Source organism: Bos indicus x Bos taurus, chromosome 11 (assembly GCF_003369695.1).
Source record: "Bos indicus x Bos taurus breed Angus x Brahman F1 hybrid chromosome 11, Bos_hybrid_MaternalHap_v2.0, whole genome shotgun sequence".
Lineage (NCBI taxonomy): Eukaryota > Metazoa > Chordata > Mammalia > Artiodactyla > Bovidae > Bos > Bos indicus x Bos taurus.
Window position 1 is genome coordinate 95,126,942 of NC_040086.1, and position 18,988 is coordinate 95,145,929.

The 18,988-nt window shown below is 41.4% G+C and overlaps 1 protein-coding gene across 2 annotated transcripts in view; it reads right to left on the reverse strand.

Moving 5' to 3' along the window:
- SCAI (suppressor of cancer cell invasion) overlaps positions 1-18,988 on the reverse strand; it is a 116,599-nt gene that overhangs the window by 66,689 nt on the left and 30,922 nt on the right. The window contains exon 2 of one of the 2 annotated variants that reach the window (XM_027556257.1): positions 1,910-2,070. The exons of the other annotated variant lie outside the window; for it this stretch is intronic. The gene's annotated coding sequence lies outside the window, so the exon portion shown is untranslated. The remainder of the gene's footprint in view (positions 1-1,909; positions 2,071-18,988) is intronic. 2 annotated transcript variants of the gene reach the window in all.

An 18,988-nucleotide genomic window follows, 5' to 3' on the forward strand; every position in this document is an offset into this window, starting at 1 on the left:
GTTTTTTTAAAAAAATCAAATAACACCAGGCTTCCATATTTTAAAAAAAATCAAATTCTTTGCTGCTGAGGTGCTCCATCTGTTCTCACTGCTTCCAACCCACCTAGAGGGTCCATGTGCCATGATGATAGTGATGTCATAAAAACAGGGCAACACTGCTGACTGAGGGTTTCCATGAGAGGATCAAGTGTCAAACTGATCCGAGTCCTCTCATTTGGGCTGATCAAATCTTATTCTTCTACAGCCCTCTACTCTTGCCAAATTTCAGGTCTGGATGCAGCAATTTTTTTTTTTTTTTTTTTTTAGCCAATTTAGAAGTCATTAGACTGACTTATGTGTCTCCATCTTCTCAAAATGTTCCTGATCAACACTGTCAGAAAATTTTTTTCTTTGAACTCTAAATTACTCTCATATTATAGCTCAGCTGCCATATACCAGTTATTCATCTACACTTACTAAATTGTAAGGGACTTGAAAGCAGTCGCTGTCTGAAATCTCTTTCCTCAAAGCACCTTGTGCAACGGCTTTGAATATTGTTCCCACCCAACTCCAGAAAATGAACTGATCAAAGGTAGGTGTATGCCATATGTCAGGCCCTGTTCTGGGTGCTGGCGGTAGTGTGTGTGTGTGTGTGTGTGTAAATTTAAGATACCCAAGATGACCAGAAGAAAGAAAAAGATGACTGTTGCAGAGACTTAAGAATCTGCAAGAGCTGGAGTTGTTCATCACGTGAGCATCTAGGAATGCCAAACAGTTGGCACCCAGAGAATGAAGGTAAATGTTCACTCTTCTGAGAAAAAGTTTATAATCAGATTGGGGTAGTGGTACAAGTATATTGTGAAGACAAGGAGATCCCTCCAATTCCCTGATGCTTCAGCAGACTTCTGATCTAAAGATACGCAGATGAACTTCTGATACATCAGCATGTGTTCTACAAAGATATATCTGGGTCCAGCACAGAGGTGACATAGTGGAGCGGTTAAGGACATTGGTGCTGAACTGCCTGTGCTCCAGTCCTGGCTCTGTCACTAAGTAAATAGAGCTTCAGGACACTAGCTGAGTTACTCAACCTCTTTGTGCCCCAACTTCTCCATATGTATAATGTGGATGAAAAAGGATCCGCCTCTTCAGGATTTCATGAAGATTAAATGAGAATGCATGTAAATAAAGTGTTCCAAAGAGAGCCAGGCACACATTAAATGCCTTTATCGTAGGATGACCATTTAACTTACCATCTAAACTGGGACAATCTGGTGAATGAAAAGGGATGACATCAAGACTGTGCAATAACTTAGACTGCATCAGGCGAACTGGGACATATGGTCATGCCATGAGTTAAGTGTTAAAAGAAACCAGAGACTGTGGCTGGAGGAAGCAGAGCTCCTTGCTTCGCCTCTTTACATGGAGGTCGCCCACAGACGCAGATATCAAAGATACCTGGATTAGAGTTACCTACACTCAACATGCACATTATTGTTTAGCTGCTAAGTCATGTCCAACTCTTTTGTGACCCCACTGGCTGTAGACCTCCTGGACTCTTCTGTCCAAGGGGTGTCCCGGGCAAGAACACTGGAGTGGGTTGCCACTTCCTTCTCCTGGGGATCTTCCCACTCAGGGATCAAACCTGCATTTCCTGCATTGGCAGGTGATTCTTTACTACTGAGCTACCTCCCTGCTTCACCTCTTTGCATGGAAGCCGGCCACAGATGCAGATACCAAAAGTTAACAACTGAATTAGAGTCACTGATAGTCAACATGCACATATGTTGAAGCTAAATGAGCATACTTAGTTTTTCATTGTAAATGGTTTCAATGGTAATATACCAATATCGACACAACCCCTCAAGATGAATAACAAGCATCCAACAAATACCAAGGACATGATAATGGCAACAAGCAGAAAGGTTACCTTGCTTGTTAGGTTAGGTAAGCTGTAAGGTAAGACTTGCTCCTAGCCCTCAAGAAGCTAACCACCAGTTAAATGATCCCTGCAGGTAGCTTCCTCCACTCGTCCCCAGAGGCCACCGCTATAGCAAACACATCAAGGCGGGAAGCAATCTCAGAGAAATACTGAAAAAGATGAAAAGACGACTTGAAAAAGAAACACAGCAGAAAAGAGAAATAAAGTATTTCATTATTTTACATGGCATTGCCAAATAGTTTAAGACATTCTTCAAAGAAAAAACAAAACCCACAAAAACCTGTTTGTGGCAGATAGCTTATGTTTTGGCCTACGCAGCACCCACTTCTTTCTTTGCACAATTACTGCTCTTCCATTACATGTGATCTCATTAGAAACAAAAAAACCCAATTTGGAAGAAAACATAATTCAAGAGAGAGAAAGGAGGAGGAGAGAAAATAAATCAGGGAAATTAACTATCTGATGTTTAATGTCTCAAAAAAAAAAAAAGAGTTCTCATGTTTTAGAGACAGGTATTGAAACATTTACAGATGAAATGATGTGCTGTCTGGGATGTGCTTCAAAATATGCAGGGTCAGGGGAGTGGATGTGGATATAGATGAAGTAAGATTGGCTATGAATTCATCATTATTGAAGCTAAGTGATAAGTATACTGGAGTTAATTTTCTATTCCATTTAATTTTCTCTAGATTTAAAATTTTTCAAAAGAAAAAACATTTAGTTCATACACAGTATGGCCTTAATTTTATAAAAGCATGTCTCTTCTGTATATATGCAAGGAAAGCTATCTGGGCTAATGTTCACCTCGTGTCAATGAGGTGTCAACACTTTCAACCTTGAATTTTCTACATTGTTTGAACTCAAAGTAGTAATTATGCATTGCTGCTACTGCTGCTAAGTCGCTTCAGTCGCGTCCGACTCTGTGCGACCCCATAGACGGCAGCCCACCAGGCTCCCCCGTCCCTGGGATTCTCCAGGCAAGAACACTGGAGTGGGGTGCCTTTCCTTCTCCAATGCATGAAAGTGAAAAGTGAAAGTGAAGTCGCTCAGTCGTGTCTGACCCTCAGCGACCCCATGGACTGGAGCCTTCCAGGCTCCTCCATCCATGGGATTTTCCAGACAAGAGTACTGGAGTAGAGTGCCATTGCCTTCTCCGAATTCTGGATTACTTCCCCCCAAATTTCATAGGTAACTGACCGGCGTGCTAAGAGCGGCCGAGAGGAGCTACCCCACGTCCAAGGTCAGGGGCAGAAGCCGGGAGGACCCCATGCCCAAAGGGCAGTGGCCAGGAAGAGTTACCCCACGTCTGAGGTCAGGGGCAGCGGCCGAGAGTGTCAGGCTGTGACGGCGCAGGAATGGCCGAGAGGAGCTACCCAAGTCCGGGGTCAGGGACTGTGGCCGAGAGAGGCTACCCCACGTCCGAGGTCAGGGGTGGCGGCCGAGAGGAGATACCCCGTGAACGAGGTCAGGGGCGGCGGCCGGCCGGGAGGAGCTACCCTATGCTGGAGGCCAGGGGCAAGCGGCCTGGAGGACCAACCCCACGCCTCAAGAGCAGTGGCTCTGCGGGCGCAGGAGGGCCTAGAGGAGCTATCCCACGTTGAAGGTCAGGAAGGGCGGTGGTGAGGAGATACCCCTTGTCCAAGGTAAGCACCAGCGGCTGCGCTTTGCTGGAGCAGCCGTGAAGAGATACCCCACGCCCAAGGTAAGAGAAACCCAAGTAAGATGGTAGGTGTTGCAAGAGGGCATCAGAAGGCAGACACACTGAAACTATACTCACAGAAAACTAGTCAATCTAATCACACTAGGACCACAGCCTCGTCTAACTCAATGAAACTAATCCATGGCCGTGGGGCAACCCAAGACGGGCGGGTCATGGTGGAGAGATCTGACAGAATGTGGTCCACTGGAGAAGGGAATGGCAAACCACTTCAGTATTCTTGCCTTGAGAACCCCATGAACAGTATGAAAAGGCAAAATGATAGGATACTGAAAGAAGAACTCCCCAGGTCAATAGGGGCCCAACATGCTACTGGAGATCAGTGGAGAAATAACTCCAGAAAGAATGAAGGGATGGAGCCAAAGCAAAAGCAATACCCAGCTGTGGATGTGACTGGTGATAGAAGCAAGGTCTGATGCTTTCAAGTGCAATATTGCATAGGAACCTGGAATGTCAGGTCCATGAATCAAGGCAAATTGGAAGTGGTCAAACAGGAGATGGTAAGAGTGAATGTCGACATTCTAGGAATCAGAGAACTAAAATGGACTGGAATGGGTGAATTTAACTCAGATGACCATTATATCTATTACTGCAGGCAGGAATCCCTCAGAAGAAATGGAGTAGCCATCATGGTCAACAAAAGAGTCCGAAATGCAGTACTTGGATGTAATCTCAAAAACGACAGAATGATCTCTGTTCGTTTCCAAGGCAAACCATTCAATATCACAGTAATCCAAGTCTATGCCCCAACCAGTAACGCTGAAGAAGCTGAAGTTGAATGGTTCTATGAAGACCTACAAGACCTTTTAGAACTAACACCCAAAAAAGATGTCCTTTTCATTATAGGGGACTGGAAGGCAAAAGTAGGAAGTCAAGAAACACCTGGAGTAACAGGCAAATTTGGCCTTGGAGTACGGAATGAAGCAGGGCAAAGACTAATAGAGTTTTGCCAAGAAAATGCACTGGTCATAGCAAACACCCTCTTACAACAACACAAGAGAAGACTCTACACATGGACATCACCAGATGGTCAACACCGAAATCAGATTGATTATATTCTTTGCAGCCAAAGATGGAGAAGCTCTATAAAGTCAACAAAAACAAGACCAGGAGCTGACTGTGGCTCAGATCATGAACTCCTTATTACCAAATTCAGACTTAAATTGAAGAAAGTAGGGAAAACCATGAGACCATTCAGGTATGACCTAAATCAAATCCCTTATGATTATACAGTGGAAGTGAGAAATAGATTTAAGGGTCTAGATCTGATAGATAGAGTGCCTGATGAACTATGGACGGAGGTTCGTGACATTGTACAGGAGACAGGGATCAAGACCATCCCCATGGAAAAGAAATACAAAAAAGCAAAATGGCTGTCTGGGGAGGCCTTACAAATAGCTGTGAAAAGAAGAAAAGTGAAAAGCAAAGGAGAAAAGGAAAGATATAAGCATCTGAATGCAGAGTTCCAAAGAATAGCAAGAGAAGAGATAAGAAAGCCTTCCTCAGTGATCAGTGCAAAGAAATAGAGGAAAACAACAGAATGGGAAAGACTAGAGATCTCTTCAAGAAAATTAGAGATACCAAGGGAACATTTCATGCAAAGATGGGCTCGATAAAGGACAGAAATGGTATGGACCTAACAGAAGCAGAAGACATTAAGAAGAGGTGGCAAGAATACACAGAACTGTACAAAAAAGATCTTCACGACCCAGATAATCACGATGATATGATCACTCACCTAGAGCCAGAGATCCTGGAATGTGAAGTCAAGTGGGCCTTAGAAAGCATCACTACGAACAAAGCTAGTGGAGGTGATGGAATTCCAGTTGAGCTCTTTCAAATCCTGAAAGATGATGCTGTGAAAGTGCTGCACTCAATATGCCAGCAAATTTGGAAAACTCAGCAGCGGCCACAGGACTGGAAAAGGGCAGTTTTCATTCCAATCCCAAAGAAAGGCAATGCCAAAGAATGCTCAAACTACCACACAATTGCACTCATCTCACACGCTAGTAAAGTAATGCTCAAAATTCTCCAAGCCAGGCTTCAGCAATATGTGAACCCTGAACTTCTGATGTTCAAGCTGGTTTTAGAAAAGGCAGAGGAACCAGAGATCAAATTGACAACATCCGCTGGGTCATGGAAAAAGCAAGAGAGTTCCAGAAAAACATCTATTTCTGCTTTATTGACTATGCCAAAGCCTTTGACTGTGTGGATCACAAGAAACTGTGGACAATTCTGAAAGAGATGGGAATACTAGACCACCTGATCTGCCTCTTGAGAAATTTGTATGCAGGTCAGGAAGCAACAGTTAGAACTGGACATGGAACAACAGACTGGTTCCAAATAGGAAAAGGAGTACGTCAAGACTGTATATTATCACCCTGCTTGTTTAACTTATATGCAGAGTACATCATGAGAAATGCTGGACTGGAAGAAACACAAGCGGGAATCAAGATTGCCGGGAGAAATATCAATAACCTCAGATATGCAGATGACACCACCCTTATGGCAGAAAGTGAAGAGGAACTCAAAACCCTCTTGATGAAAGTGAAAGTGGAGAGTGAAAAAGTTGGCTTAAAGCTCAACATTCAGAAAACGAAGATCATGGCATCTAGTCCCATCACTTCATGGGAAATAGATGGGGAAACAGTGGAAACAGTGTCAGACTTTACTTTTTTGGGCTCCAAAATCACTGCAGGTGGTGACTGCAGCCATGAAATTAAAAGACGCTTACTCCTTGGAAGGAAAGTTACGTCCAACCTAGATAGTATATTGAAAAGCAGAGACATTACTTTGCCAACAAAGGTCCGTCTAGTCAAGGCTATGGTATTTCCTGTGGTCATGTATGGATGTGAGAGTTGGACTGTGAAGAAGGCTGAGTGCCGAAGAATTGATGCTTTTGAACTGTGGTGTTGCAGAAGACTCCTGAGAGTCCCTTGGACTGCAAGGACATCCAACCAGTCCATTCTGAAGAAGATCAGCCCTGGGATTTCTTTGGAGGGAATGATGCTGAAGCTGAAACTCCAGTACTTTGGCTACCTCATGCGAAGAGTTGACTCATTGGAAAAGACTCTGATGCTGGGAGGGATTGGGGGCAGGAGGAGAAGGGGACGACAGAGGATGAGATGGCTGGATGGCATCACTGACTCGATGGACGTGAGTCTGAGTGAACTCCGGGAGCTGGTGATGGACAGGGAGGCCTGGCGTGCTGCGATTCATGGGGTCGCGAAGAGTCAGACACGACTGAGCAACTGAACTGAACTGAACTGCCCCCAAATAATGGAGTGATAGTGCTTAAATTGAAAGCCTAAAGTCCAATATGACAACAAATATGTTAACACTGGTTAAATTTGTTGTATGGATCATTATATTCTATTTGTATTTTCTATATTATTTTTAATGTAAACATTAATCAAGTACTTGTGAAGATTCTCTAACGTAGGTTTCTCAACCTTGGCACTAACAACTGGGGCCAAATAATTCCTGGTTGCAGGCGGCTTTCTTGTGCACTCTAGAGTTTTAGCTGCGTTCCTGGCCTGCACCTGCCAGACACAGTAGCACCACTACCACTCTTCCTGTCGTGACAACTGCAAACACCTGCGAAGTGAAGTGATGTGAAGTCGCTGAGTCGTGTCCAACTCTTTGCGACCCCATGGACGGCACCAGGCTCCTCCATCCACGGGATTTTCTAGGCAAGACTACTGGAGTGGGTTGCTATTTCCTTCTCCAGGGAATCTTCCCGACCCAGGGATCGAACCCAGGTCTCCCGCATTGTAGACAGACGCTTTACCATCTGAGCTGCAAACACCTGTGGGCATTACCAAATGTGCTCTGGAAGGTAAAACCACCCTTAAGAACCATTGCTCTAACATACCATATAACAGCCGAAGCATTCTCGATTCTGTAAAACACAAATTTCCCAATCCTTAGATATAGCCTGCATATCTAAAAATAATTTTCAACACTGTATCACTTGCTCTCTTACTCTAAATACTCTACTTGTAGTTCAGACTACTTCAAGTCGATAAACCAGTTTTGCTGCTGCACATTTAGTGATTCAGTAAACATTATACTACTTTTGACACTTCTTTTATTTAGCTCCAAAGCCTGAAACTAAAAGCCTCAGGCTATATATAGTACTAAAACCTTCAAGAATATGGGGGGGAAAAGCATTAAAAGGTTACATAATCCAATCTTCTTAAAATTGACTTCCCAACCTTTGGTCAAACTAAACAGTCCCCAAACATGCCCCAAAGGAGAGTAACTCACACAAAGATGAAAGCTTAAAGAATAATACAACTATCATCTCGCTTCTTACTACTCAAATAAGATCTGCAGACCAGAAACATCAGCATCACAGCACAGCTCGTCAGAAATGTAGAATCCCAGGCTGCCTCTCAGACCTACTAAATCAGAATCTGCATTTTAAAAAGCTCCCCAAGTGATGTATACCCACATTAAGTCTGAGAAGCAGTGATCTAGCTTTATACCAACTTTCTCAAAGCTGAAGCTTAGAAGGCTATATTCTTATAATACAGAGAACAAGTTTCCTACACTTAGGGAGATGAAAGAAGAACTGTATAATTACACAACAGTCACAGGGTAAATCCTTCCCAGCAGCAGGGTCTTTTCCAATGAGTTGGTTCTTCCTATTAGGAGGTCAAAGTGTTGGAGCTTCAGCATAAGGCAAAAGCAGAAGGGGGCATCAGAGAATGAGATGGTTAGGTAACATCACTGACTCAATGGGCATGAATCTGAGCAAATTCTGGGAGACAGTGGAAGAGAGAAGAGCCTGGTGGGCTGCAGTCCATGGGGTCGGATATAACTTAGCAACTGAACAACAGCAACACAGGGTAAAAGAAAAACGAATGGAATCCACCTCCATCACTCCCCTCAAAAAAAACCTATCTGGATTCTTTATACTGAGCCACCTGGGAAGCCTAATCTCATGAAACTAATCTCAAAGCCTTATTTTAAAATCAAGCTGAGAAATCCAAATAGTAATCTATAATGGAAATCTTACATTAAGAAAGAAGAACTTTGTCCTTGAAAAGAGTAAAACTCATCTGAATAACATAAAGCTATATAGTTCCTAAACCTGGCTGATTATCCTGGAATATTTATTTTTTAAAAGATAAAGATTTCTGGGACCTACTTCCAGATATCATGATTAAAGACAGCTGGGATTTTCTTTTTTTTTTTTTGTTTGAGCCATTTCTGATGATTAGTTCCATTTAAAAATCACTGTCTTAGGAGCTTTTTTTAAAAAAAGATACCATTTTCTTTCTCATTACATTTTTAAATAATGGGTATGCATTTGGCCTATTTCAATAACCGCTAGATAATAAAAGAACAAAGAAAGGGACTAATGAGTCCTGGGGAAAAAAGTTTAGATGAAAGTGAGATTCTGCTGCTGCTGCTGCTAAGTCGCTTCAGTTGTGTCCGACTCTGTGCGACCCCATAGACGGCAGCCCACCAGGGTCCCCCGTCCCTGGGATTCTCCAGGCAAGAACACTGGAGTGGGTTGCCATTTCCTTCTCCAATGCGTGAAAGTGAAAAGTGAAAGTGAAGTCGCTCAGTCATGTCCGACTCCTAGTGACCCCATGGACTGCAGCCCACCAGGCCCCTCCATCCACGGGATTTTCCAGGCAAGAGTACTGGAGTGGGTTGCCATTGCCTTCTCCGAAAGTGAGATTAAGTGATGTCAATTCACCACACCTAGAAAAAAGGTTGGTGAGCTCTTCAGCAATTGTGTAGTGGCCTGGAAGAAAGGAATCATTTCTTGAGTGTCCAGACGTGAACTCACTTCTAGAATGACTAGAGCTAGCAACCTCCTTTAGCAACTCAGTGTGCGTAGTGGAGCTTAGACAATTTTTCTTAATGAATTAAGGATTTTATGAAATACCTACTAGATTTGTTACACTACTCTGTGCAAGATAAGACTGCATCAAAGCCTCTAGAAAGGCCTGGAATTTAAAAGAAAAAGAAGGAAGAGAAGTAGGAAAAGAGGTGGAGAAAAAGGGAGGAAAAGGGACAAAAAGGAAGAATTTTTCCCCCAAAAAGAATTTCAATAGCAGCCGAGTGGGCTACTTCATGAATCTGTCCATTTCTTTTTCTCTCTGTTGTCACTATCCTAATCTAAATCAATATCATTTATACTGCAGTCTCACAACTGGTTCTCCCCACTTCTACTACTGAACTCCTTACTGCCTTCTTGATCAAAGAGCCAGAGTAATCTTTTTAAAGTTCCTTGAGATAGAGCCAGACCCAGAAATCACTAAGTTCAGAAGTCATTCCTGCAACAGATGCACAGGCAGAGTTCAGAAAGGTGGCAGCAGCATCTGTCTTAGTCCATTTGGACTCCTATAACAAAATATCAGACTGGATGGCTTATAAACAGCAGACATTTATTTCTCACAGGGCTGGAGGCTGGAAGTCTGAGACAAGGGTGCCAGCACGGCTGGTTGAGGACTCTCCTGGGTGCACACTTCTTGTGGTATCCTCAAACATGGAAAGGCACTAAGGGATCTCTCTCCTTCCCCTTTTACAAGGCACTAACCCATGGGGTTCCACTCTCATGACAGAGGCACCTCCCAAAGGTGCCACCTACTCATACCACCTCTGGGGGGTAGGATTTGAATGCATGTATTTTAGGGGAACACACTCAGATTGTTACAGTATCACTAAGCATACAGCTCTCTTCAGGTGGTATGACTTTGGCAGTAATTCCAGGCCTTTTGACAAAGTCTCTTGTTCCTGCCTGTTTTCTGAACCAGATCCTCCAGTCTTTTCATCAAGTGCTATGAAGTACTTGACAATCTTCCAATATGTCCAAAAAGCCAATCTTTTTTGCATAAGCTGGCTGGAATCAGAACCTGTAATTCTCAACCAAGAAAACTTTTTGGAACAATGCCGTGCCTTTTTCCTTTATAAAATGACCTGTCACTAAGTTTAGCCTTCCAAAAATGGGTATAATTAAAAAGCTGACATTCTAAATACCATGCAGGTCACTAATCTCCTGAAAACAGCTTTCAAAATGAACAATTCCCATTTTATTTCTTGATTAAACATCTCCTCTGAGCTTGCATCTGGTCAGCTAACTATGGCTGAAGAAACAGACAATCAAGCTGACTGGTCTCATTTTCAATTTATGACCTCAAACCAGGCACTCCACTAGATTTCCCGAGTCCATTCACCATTTATCTCTCTACAGCATTATGCCACACCTCCTCCTTGCTCCTCAACATCCAATAGCACATCCCCATCCTCACTTTGCAGCTGATGGCAGCTGTTCTGTATTTCACTGAAAAAAGAGGCAATCAGGAAAGTATGGTTCCACAGACTTTCAACCACATCTGCACCAACCTACCTGCACCTGTAACCATACACACTTCTCGGTCTTCTATTACCTTGACTGAACTGCACTCATCTCTATTTATGTGTTAGCTCTCACATCCCTATTATTATTTAAGGACATCAGCCCAGCAACTGTTCTCTTTCTGCAGCATCACCAATCATCTCTTCTATACTGCAAAACTGTTATCATTATCTCCCAACTTAAAAATTCTCAGCCAAAGCAATCTAAAGAGAGAAGAACAAATTTGGAGCATCATGCACTTCTAGTTTCAAACTATGTTAAAAATCTATAGTAATTAAAACAGTATGGAATTTGGCATAAAAACAAACACATATGTCAAAAGAACAGAGAGCCCAGAAATAAACCCACACACATATGGCACGCGCGCGCACACACACACACACACACTCCTTATGACAAAGCAGCCAAGAGTGAACAATGGGAAAAGAACAGTCTCTTTAACATATGGTGTTGAGAACATTGAACAGCCATATGCAAAAGAATGAACCTTGGCCACTACCTTACACCATACACAAAAATCAACTCAAAATGGATTAGACTTGAACATAAGACCTGAAACCATAAAATTCCTAGAAGATAACATAGGCGGTAACTCCTTGACATAGGTCTTGGTGGTGATTATTTGAATCTGACATGAAAAACAAAAGCAACAAAACAAAATTAAACAAGTGGGACTATATCAAACCGAAAAGCTTCTGCATGGCAAAGGAAACCATTAAAATGAAAAGGCAAATGGGAGAAAATATTTGCAAACCATGTATCTGCTAAGGGGCTAATATCCAAAATATAGAGAGAACTCATACAACTCAATAGCAAAAAAAAAAAAAAAAAAAAATGTTGATTATAAAATGGGCAGAAAATCTGAACAGACTTTTTTCCAAGGAAGACCATGGCTAATAAGAATATGAAAAGATGTCCTCATCAGGGGGAGAAGGAAATGGCAATCCACTCCAGTATTCTTGCCTGGAGAATCCCAGGGATGGCGGAGCCTGGTGGGCTGCCGTCTGTGGGGTCGCACAGAGTCAGACACAACTGAAGCGACTTGGCAACAGCAGTAGCAGCCCTTATCAGGGAAATACAAATCAAAACCACAACGAGATACCACTTATCATCTGTTAGAATGACTATCAAAAAGACAAGAAATAACAAGTACTGCTGAAGATATGGAGAAATGAGGACCCCTGTGTACTGTTTGTGGGAATGTAAATAGGTGCAGCTACTATAAAAAACAGTACAGATGTTCCAAAAAATTAAAAAATAGAACTACCATATTATCTACCAATTCCATATCTGAGTATTCATCCAAAAGAAATAAAAATACCAACTCAAAAAGATATATGCACCCCTGTGTTCACTGCAGCATTATTTACAATAGTCTAGATATGAAAGCAACCTAAGCATCGATCAATGGATGGATGGATAAAGAAACTGTGGTGTGTATATATACACAACTGATCACTATTCAACTGCAAAAAAAAGAAAGAATTTTGCCATTGGTGACAACATGAATGGACATCGAAAGCATTATGCTAAGTGAAATAAGTCAACCAAAGAGACAGCCCAATGCAGAACAATTCCAAAAGGCCACTTTAGCACCAGAGCTCTCTGGGGAGTCAGTCAAGATGTGGTTTACGACTACATCACAGTTCAACTTCTCTACTTGCCAAATCCTAACTCTTTCCTATTTCTTCCACAGGTGCTAAACATCTGGACACTCCTTAACATCCCATAGATTATATTCTGTCTCAAATTCTGCTTCCAGAAGACCCCAACCTGTGACAGTTAAAAAACAGATGCTTGCTGCTGAAACTAAAAAAAATAAAGTCAAAAAACCACATCCCTATGAAGTAAAAATGAACATCCTTGTAATAGGCCTATAATATGCATTCTCTCCTACAGAAAAGGCTGCATAATAACAGACTGCTCTATTTTCAACAGAGCATAAGGTCAACTGTAAAAACTACTATTCTGGGTATCCAGTTGTAGCCAAGTAATCAAGTTATGGCCAATCTGATTTGAGCTGAAGTGATGTGTATAACTTCCAGAACTTGTCCTTAGAAGAAGTAAAGTGCCCTCTACATCTGATCTTTCTGCTTTTTGTGAACAGGAATATGGACAAAATATTCAGCATCTTGGACCGTGCAGATGCAGGCAATAACCCAGTGATGCTAGAGCAACAAAGCAAAAGGAGCCTGGAACCCTGTGGAGCCACCACACTAGCCCTGGACTGTTTAAACTGGATTATTATATCCGAAAGAACTCTCTAGCTTGTTTAAACTTCTATAACTTGGGTGACAGCTCAACTGCTTTCACTCCTCTATTTACATCTCCCCCTAACCCGGTGCTCTCATTTCCAACAGCCAGCACCTGCAGGTCTTGTAGGAGGGCTACTCTCAGGCTGCCAGCACGTTTATCCCCCTCTCCCCATCAGGAGGGGTCCTTCAGCAATGACGGACAGGAACAGAAGTATAAAGTCTCTGCTTTCTTTCTTTGTCCCCGATAGTGGCAGCACTTAGGTATAAGCTCCAGAACTCCCCGGAAAGACTAAGCCAAAGTTGTCCTCCTTGGGGCTTTGCTTTACATTTGCTTAGTAGCCTCAGCTTCCTTTTCCTCACTCTCTACCAGGTTTCCCAGAAACTATTTCTAGGGAAGTCACTGTCCCATGAAACCTCATCCAAAGTTCTGCTTCTGGGGAATCCTATCTGAGGCAGTAGTCATTGAATATTATCAATGAGTACCATCTCAATTCTCTAGGATGACAACTGTACACCATTTCAAATCTTCTTCTTTGCATGATCAAATATATGGTGATTCTCTTAAATGAAAATGTAATTATATGGTACAAACTATTCACCTTGCCTTTTTCATTTAAAATATTTCATGGATCATATTCCATGACAGTAAAATTTATATATACTTCAAAATTTTTAAAGATGCATGGGTTGCCTATAAAGTATAAATCAGTATCCAAAAAAAAAATATTTGGGGGGGATAGAAGTAAAGAAGGAATTTGTAAAGGAGTGGGGAGAATTCTTTGGTTTATCTCTGTAATTCTGCTCCTCAATAAGAAGAAAAACTGCTAACTTTTAGGAACAGTGAAAAAAGAAGCAATGCAAAATTTGCTAAAAATAGGTAAATTTTATTTTCTTTATTCTACATTTAATACATGAATATTTAATATACCTAGATATATATATGCTGCTGCTGCTGCTAAGTCGCTTCAGTCATGTGCAACTCTGTGCAACCCCATAGATGGCAGCCCACCAGGCTCCCTCGTCCCTGGGATTCTCCAGGCAAGAATACTGGAGTGGGTTGCCATTTCCTTCTCCATATATATATATAATTCATATTAAAAATCAGGATGTTATTCCTTTGAGTCTTGTGACTTAAGGAGGCAGGAAGAAGAGAAAGAATTGTGTGAATTGTATGTGTATTGTTAGTCTACTCTAACTCCTATTTGAAGTTTGGTCCCCCAAGGAATAGTCTTTTCTTATTGGCAAAAAATATGCTGGATATTTCAGAAGGATATGTTGCTTAAAATATACCTACATTTCAAAGAAGAAGAGATTACAGATGCTTCATAAGCCTTTAAGTATTAAATAACAGTCAACGAGCAATAGAAATTTCAACATTTACGCATATAAACATATTTAGAACATAACTGAAAATATAACAATAAAAATGATCTCTTATTGGATGTTAAATCTGGATTAAAAGAGACTTACTAAAGCACTGTAACATTTATTTACTATGAAATAATTATACTAGTGCACAAAATCAAACATAAGCCTTCAAAGATAAACTCTTTCAATGACAAGATTGTTTTAAAATCATTTGGCACTGTTCAATGTTATAACCAAAAAAATTTGGTGGGCCAATAACCCAAAATGCTATAACTGAAAGAGAGGCATGGTGGTGAGATGCTGGTAAATTAAGAAATAGAGGATGGGGGAGGGATACACTGGGAGTTTGGGATTAGCAGATGCAAGCTATTATACACACACACACACACATGTATATATATATGTGTGTGTGTGTGTATGTATCCGAATCACTTTGTGGTACACGAGAAATTAACACAACATTGTCAATGAACTATACTTCAATAAATTTTAAAAAAAAGAAAGAAATGGAGGTCAGATGTGGGAGAGAACTTTTTTGGTGGTGTTTTTCCTATTTGTTACTGCAAAGGAAACCTCCAATCTAGTTATTAAACTTTCAGTCTATCTGAGGTAATAGCTATTATGCCAAAAGCAATTACAGAGGCTAGAACTGGAGCTCTGAGGGTTTTGTTGTTGTTGTTTTAGCTGAAGTAAGATAATTCCTGGGTTTGTGTACTTGTGCTCTTAGCCCTTAATCAGTAAACACATTTACGATGTCAAAATTCTCACTACTTTTTCCCATTTCTTCTCTATTGGAAAAATCACAGATTAAGAAAAACCATTACCCTGGATAAATATTCAATATTACTTTTGATGTAAACATTTTTAGACAATTTTTAAAAAGCAGATCGAGCAAATGAACATGGGAAGATTACATGCATGTTAGTAAGGGGTGTTAAATTTATATTAATCACTGGTAAAAAATCAATTATTTTTTGTTTATGAGCAACTGTCTGATTGGAACAGTATCTGTAGTTTAAAACCAGTCTCTAATGACCTTTGTGAAGCTCTATAAAAACCATCGGGCTTCCCTAGTGGCTCAGATGGTAAAGAATCCAACTGCAATGCAGGAGACCTGGGTTCAATCCCTGGGTTGGGAAGATCTCCTCGAGGAGAGCATGGCAACCCACTCCAGTATTCTTGCCTGGAGAATTCCCATGGAGAGAGGAGACTGGTGGGCTACGGTTAATGGGGTCACAAAGAGTCATACACAACTGAGTGACTAAGCACAGCATAAAACCATCAGTAAAGCCCTTGACTGCTTTGTGGTAACTGTTAAATATTCTAATGTGAGGGTTTTTTTTTTTGTTTTTGTTTCACTGTGGCTATACAGAACATAAAACTTAACTATTTTAACCATTCCTCAGTTATACGGTCCAGTGGCGTGGCATGAAGGTCATTCACACTGTTGTGAAACCACCACCACCATTCATGTCCTAAACTTCTCCACTTTCGGAACCAAAACTCTGTACCCACTGAGCAACTTTCTATTTCTCCTTCCCCAGCCTCTGGCAACCACCATTCTACTTTCTGTCTCTATGTATTTGACTAATCTAAGTACCTCCTATCAGTGGAGTCATACAGTATTTATCCTTTTGTGTCTGGTTTATTTCACTTAGCATGATGTCTTCAAGGTTCATTTATGTTGTAGCATGTATCAGAATTCAACCCCTATGACACTGAATAACACTCCACTACATGTGTACAACACATTCCGTTTATCCATTCACTCGTACATGGACATTTGGGTGGTTACTGCCTTTTGACTATTGTGAATAATGTGGCTATGAACACTGGGGTCTATAAGGCCCTGCCTTCATCCTTTGATGAAAGTGGAATTATTATATCATGTAGTGGAATTATTATATACACAGAAATGGAATTATTATATCACGTAGTAATTCTATGTCTAAATCTTTGGGGAACCACCACACAATGTAAGATTTTAAAGCACAATTATTAGTGTATTCTACAGACATATGAGAAGCAGCTCTTATTTTTTGTGTTGATTGCTCACATTGCCTATATTTACCTCAAAATTTCAACTTGTAACACTTGTCAGAAGTGGCCCAGGATTTCACATTTGAAAGGTGGGAGAAAACAGTAATAATAGCAGCTATCACCTGCTGATAGATTGTGAGCTAAGAGCTCTAAGTATAAGGATGAACACACAGTACTAGCCAGACAAGAATTAAAGTACAATCTTTTCCTAAATGTCTCAGAAGGTTAACAGTCATTGTACTAGAGGTTTGGGGGAGTCAAGGTGGTCAGTTTAGATTGTCTCCTGAGGATTTTTCCGACTTTAATACATCCTGTGACTTTCTAAGAGGGGATACATTGAGCTGATGTTCAAGTGTTTTGCCTTTTGTTGAAGATCATGCTGCAGAAACGTTCTGACGTAGGGCAAGGTTTCCAATGGCAGCACTCTAAGCACTCTGATGGGGGAGGCTGTCCTGGACATTGCAGCAGGCCAGCTGCATCCCTCTCCTCCACACACTAGATGCCAGGGGCACATCCCCACCTTAGGATGATCAGCAACGTCTCCTGGACCTCCCTGGTGGTGCAGTGGATAGGAATCCGGCTGCCAGTGTAGGACATGTAGGTTAGATCCCTGGTCCAGGGAGATTCCACATGCCTCAGGGCAACTAAGCCTGTGGGCCACAACTACGGAAGCCCACGCACCCTCAAGCCCATGCTCTGCAACGAGAGAAGCCACTGCAATGAGAAGCCCGCGCGCTGCAACTAGAGAGTAGCCCCCGCTCACCACAACTAGAGAAAGACCATGCACAGCGATTAAGACCTGGTGCAACCAAAACTAAAAAATGCCCCCAGACATGGCCAAATGTAAAACCATCCTGGGTTGAGGGCCACTGGTCTGTTATAATGTCAGTGAATTTACCGTCTGTTTCCCCATTTAAACAGAGGTCATCAGACAGGAATGTCCTCTTTGCCTCCCGCCTCACACCTCCCCGTGTCCCGTCTTCCTCTTCTGCCAAAGGACAGCTGTTCCTCTCAGTCTCCACCCGTGTACTGGATTCCATTCCTACCTGCCTCACACCACCACCTGCCCACATGTATCCTCTGGACGGTATGTTTAATTTCTCCCTCAGACTCCAAACATGCTCACTTTTATCTTTCCTAAACAAAAGAAACAAACCCAAATCCTTTCTCCTCCCCCTCAAGTTGTCTCCCTCCTCTATGCAACCAAATTTTCGTAGGATCCCTCTTGTACTCATGGGCTCCACTTCCACTACTTTTATACGTTTACTTCTCTACCCAAGAAAATCTGGGTCTACAGCTGTTTTTCTATTTTCTCAAAGATTCCACCTTCCCTTAACTCACATCACAGGGTGTTTAAAATATTTTTGAATGAACTTCTGGAGAAAATCTTTGACCTGGGGAGCAATTTCACCACGATGTTATTCTCCTGGCTCTCTTTCCCCTTAGTGACGGCTTTCTCTGTTTCTTCTGCATCCCTAAAGACAGGTACCTATGGGGATGGTTTTCATTACTACTCTTCTAAATGATATCCATGACTCCAAATACCCCTAGGAATTCCCTGTTCATCTCTGAGCCCACATTAAATCCTGAGCTCTAAACTAAGATTTTTTAATGGCAAGGTGGCTGCTATATATTCAAAATTATAATTTTGAATAAAAGGAACAAAAAGTAGTTATTACCATAAACAGTTACTGCCACCAAGAAATGACTTCTACACACAGGCACTGAAGAAAGTGCTTTATAAATACTATTAACTCATTTAATTTACTCCTCTACAATCCTATGAAGTTGGCTTACTATTCCAACATTATAAATGAGGTTACGATCTCAAAGAAGTAACTTTCTCACATAGCTAGTAAAATTTAAGTATAGCATGGGAACTAGATTTTACTTCAAAGCCAGTTTTTTTAAATCAAGTATATTGTTTCATATTATCTTTTAAATCTCTCCTCAAAATTCAATTCTCTTAGCTCCTCTTGATTTTTACAAACTTACAGGATAATTTAAAATCAGCGCTGGAAACTGTATACACCTGGACCTCTGGATCAAAGAAAATAACTATTTTTCTAAGAATCCTAGGGCTGAAAGAAAGTCTGCGTTATATAGTTCATCCCCAAGCCTGTAGGCAGAACTGTATCTAGACCATTCCAGACAGATGGGTATCTTCTATTTTTAATGACATCTAGGAAAGGAGATTCTCGCCTACCAAATTTAGGTTGTGAGCCAAAGGAAGGAAGTGGATCTAATTTTATGCTCCATATAGCTACACCTTCACATACAATTGGCAATATGCATCCTAACAGGATATT